Source organism: Octodon degus, unplaced genomic scaffold (genome assembly GCF_000260255.1).
Source record: "Octodon degus isolate 3935 unplaced genomic scaffold, OctDeg1.0 scaffold00101, whole genome shotgun sequence".
Lineage (NCBI taxonomy): Eukaryota > Metazoa > Chordata > Mammalia > Rodentia > Octodontidae > Octodon > Octodon degus.
In genome coordinates, this window is record NW_004524677.1 from 10,475,464 (window position 1) to 10,479,880 (window position 4,417).

Below are 4,417 nucleotides of genomic sequence, written 5' to 3' on the forward strand. Positions count from 1 at the left end.
GCTAACATTCAGTGCCATGTGTTATTTGTATTGCAAGACATTACTTGTTTATCGTTTATCAAGTTAAAGTTTATTAAAGATGTTTGCTGGTTTTTTTTTTTTTTTTTCTTTTCAGAACCGGGGATTGAACTCAGCCCCTTGTGCTTGCCAGGGAAGCACTTATTCCACTGAGCCATCTCCCCGGCCCCATGTTTGCTGTTTTTGTGGAACATTCCAAGAAAAAGTTACTCACAATGCCGTTTTCTATATACCTCCTTCCACGCTACACCACCAGACTCAACTCTGCCCCCCAGACTCACCTCCCAGCCTCCCAGACAGCTCTGCACCCACCAGTGGACTGAGCAGGATCACACAGCCCTGCTGCCGTCACTCCCCGAAGCCTGACCTACAGTGCGTGGGCCGGGGCGCCTGCACAGACGCTGTATCAGTGGGAACATAAACGCAGCAGAGCGTAATTCAACCCTGATGATGATGGAGAGCCTGCATCTGCCCTTCACAGATTACTATGGGAACTGGTGCCTTCTGTGGCTCTCTCGTGCAGCTCACTGTCTTAGGAGGACGAGGTGTGCCACGGCGCCACCTGAAGTACCAGCTTACTAGGGGCCCAAAAGTACAGGCAGCAGCCAAGTGTAGCCTGGTGCATCCAAAAGTGTGAATCTAATTAAAGCTGTCTTCTTTCAAAGCTGCTTACGTGGGGTGTTTGTGACAGTAACACAATGCTGAGTGAGGCCGCGGACACAAAGTCTGCATCACCGACTGGAGACAAGTAAAGGTCCGTGGGCGTGCTGCACAGCGTTGAGCCTGTCCCTGAGAGTACCGCAGCACACAAGGGCGATCAAAGGGCGCGGTGAAGGCCTACGTTTCTTAAAAAAGAATTTTTAAGTTTAAGTTTTAAATTTAATTATCTTTTATTACAGTGAAAGATACATTGCTAGCCATTCCGTCGAAAGACTCCCGCGCTTGCGCCCACCATTCCTGGCACTTCCTGAGGCAGCTCTGGAGGGCCTCTTTGGTGAGTGGCTTGATGAGGTGTGGTCAAAAATACCGTGGCTTCTGCTGCCAGCGCCACCCAGCGGGAAGGCAGGCTCAGCTCAGAGAAGCAGCCCGCGCGCTCACTTCGCGCTCTTCCCGGCCCTTGTCCAGAGCCAAAATGACTGCGGAAGGTCAGTGTTGCGGATCAGCTTGGAGCGTCACCGCGGCTCCGACAGCTGAAGAGTCGCGACGGAGGCTTCTAGAGCGCTCCAGGAGGGGCGGCGATGAGGCAGTGTTTGCACAGTGAGGAGAGGAGGGTTTACTTTTCCTGAGCTGCATGAAGGGCAATCCTTTTTACTCTAATTTTTTGAAATTTAAATAATTCACCATATGTTTCAATCACGCTTTGGGTAATTAAGCATTTGATAAGAGAATAGATACAATATTTCTCCTTGTCACAGTTATAAAATTAAAAAATAGCAAAATATAGGTCTTAGTGTTTGAATCCAAAAGTTTTTTAGATGACGTACCCACCGCGTATGTTCCTGCTGACATACTGGCCAGTGACCGTAAGCAGGAGGACCTGCTGTTCCCGGAATGTCTCGTGCAGAAGCCGCATCTCCGAGCGGCCGCCTCCAGATGTGTGGGCAGCTGACAGAAGGCGTCCGACCAGACACGGAAGTGCTCGGGAAAATGGCATAACCTCACTTCTTCTAAAAATACTTACAACAAAGTAGTAAGAGATTAACCCAGATAATACACTGTGTATCGTTATTTTCAAAGAAGGTACTCCTGCACGAGACAGATTCTGTAGATGAAAAATCACAGAACATACCGTAAGTGCAGAAATTAGCATTAGTCTATATTTTAAACAAGTTAGCAATTTTTACAACATTTTGAGACAAATAGATAATTTGGGAGTTAAATTTCTCCCTACTTTTTATTTTTCTATCTCCTATTTTTTCACTATATTATATGTACAGTTTTTCCCAATAAGAGAAACCGTGCAATATTTAAGCTTATGTGTCTGATTTACTTCATTTAACATTATGTTCTCAACTGTATTTATTTTCTACAAATGTGTCAAGCTTGCCTTTCTTTAGGGCGGTTTTACAGTACTTTCCTTACCCAGCATTCAGCTGTTGATGGACATTCTTCATCTACCTATTACAAATTGTGCTCCTTTACACAAAGGTGTACATGTATTCCTGCAATAAGATGACTTTTAAATCTTTTGGGAAGATACCAAAAAGGAGGACACCTAGGTCAAAGGAAACTTCTGCATGTATGAAGTGTCTCCACAATGATGCTCACAGTGTACACGTCATCAACAGTGTAGGAGAGTTCCTTTTCCCCCACTTCCTCACCAGCATTTAGGATCACTAGATATTTTGATGATTTTCCTTCCGTCTAGGGTAAGTTGCTGAATCTCTGCAGTTTTAATTTGCATTTCTTAAATGGGCAGTGATGTTAAACATCTTTTCAGATGTTTGTGTTTCTTCTGAGAAGTGTCGGGGGCCTGCCCATTTGCTCAGTTGTTTAAATGACTGCTTAAACAAAGCAACCAGGATGCTGTGGTTTGATCCCCAGATCTTCAAGCCATCCCAGATCTGCCGTGAAGGCATCCTGAGCCAGCCAAAAAAAAAACTTCTGAGAAGTGTCTATTCGTTTTGTTGGTGCATTTTTTGATTGTCTCTTTTATTAGAGAAATCTAATTTTTGAGTGACTTGTATATGTTAAATTTTATTTTTATTAGTACAGATTTGCCATACAGTGATCACATGCTTCACAAGGAATTTGTCCCTGCACATATATTAATCATTCGCTGTCCTATACCCTCCCCTGTGCTCAAGCCTTCTTCCCCTCCCCACTCACACAGCCTTGTCTCTCCTTTCCTTTCCTTTCTCTTCCTTTAACATTCCTTCACTTCCTTCCTTCCCTCTCCTCTCCTCTTCACTGTTCCCTTGTGATCTCCCTGCCCACCTTGTTCCCCTTCCCGCCTGAACACACCCTCCTTACTTCCCAGTATCCGTCCTCCACTGTACTCCTTATTTCCTCTTTGGGTTTCTCACACAAGGGAAATGCCCCAATATTTAAGCTTTTATGCCTGACTTAGTTCACTTAAAATTATGATCTTAAGATGGATCCATTTACCTAAAAATGACTCAGGTTTATCCTTCTTTATAGCAGAGTAGTACTCCATTGCAATAAATCCCACATTTTCCTTTTCCATTTATCTGTTGATGAGCATTTGGGCTATTTCCAAGATGCAGCTATCATAAATTGTTCAGCTATAAACATTACTATGCATATATCCCTATGGCGTGATAATTTTAACTCTTTGCGGAAGATACCTAGAACGGCCACAGATGGGTTAAATGGGGCCTCTAGTTTTAGCTTTTTGAAATACCCATACTGATTTCCACAGTGCTTATACCAGTTTACACTCCTATAGATGATAGAGAAGGGCTCCCTTTTCTCCACAGCCTCACCAGCCTTTGCCGTTGGTTGATTTCTGGATGATAGACATACATTCTGAGGTGAGACGAAATCACAGTGCTGTTTTAATGTGCATGCCTCAGATGACCACTGCTGCTGGAAAATTTTCTTATATTTATTTGCTGCTTATACTTCTTCATGTGAGACATGTCTATTCATTTCAGATATCCCTTTTGGGATTGGGTCTTTAAATTTAAGGGGTCTGGTTGTTCACATTCTATGTCTATTCTAGGTATTAGTCCTTTGTCTGAGGACTAAGAAAATCCTGCATATGAGTTATCAGAGCTGACTCAAGAAAACATTAAAATTCTAAATTATCCAATGTCAGTTTATGAAACTTAAGAAATAATAAAAATCCTGCCAACAAAGTAAGCAAAGAGAAAAGCCCAGGTCCTGATGGGCTTACTGCTGAATTTGACAAGAGCTTTAAAGAACATCTAATGCTTCTATACCTCAAACTCTTAAACAATATCAAAAAGTTAGTAATACTACCAAAATCATTCCTCAATCATTACCCATAAACCTAAACCAGAGAAGGATCAAATCAAAAAAGAGAACAGGGAAATCTCCATAATGAACACAGATTCAAAAATCCTCAGTAACATACTGGCAAAAAATGCAACAAGTCATCAAAAAGACAATACACCATAACCAAGGAGAATTCATCCCAGGTATACAGATGAAAATCAATAAATATAATATACCGCATTAACAGAATCAAGGGAAAAAACATGATCATCTCAACAAATTCATGAAGATTGTTGGACAAAGTCTAACACCCATTTGTACTAAATATTCTTACATCCACACTGCGTGGACTATTATTTTCCATTCTTTGACTTTTAGTCTACAAATTTCTTCTTGTATCCAATGTGTTTCTCCATAAAGCCTGCCATTTGATTTTGTTTCATGGTCCACTTTGATAACCTGTATTTTGCTTGGTAAG

The 4,417-nt window shown here is 42.0% G+C and overlaps 1 pseudogene; it reads right to left on the reverse strand.

The window, feature by feature from the left end:
• Positions 1 to 1,086: 1,086 nt before the first annotated feature.
• Positions 1,087 to 4,417, reverse strand: part of LOC101572445 — a 50,962-nt pseudogene continuing 47,631 nt past the window's right edge.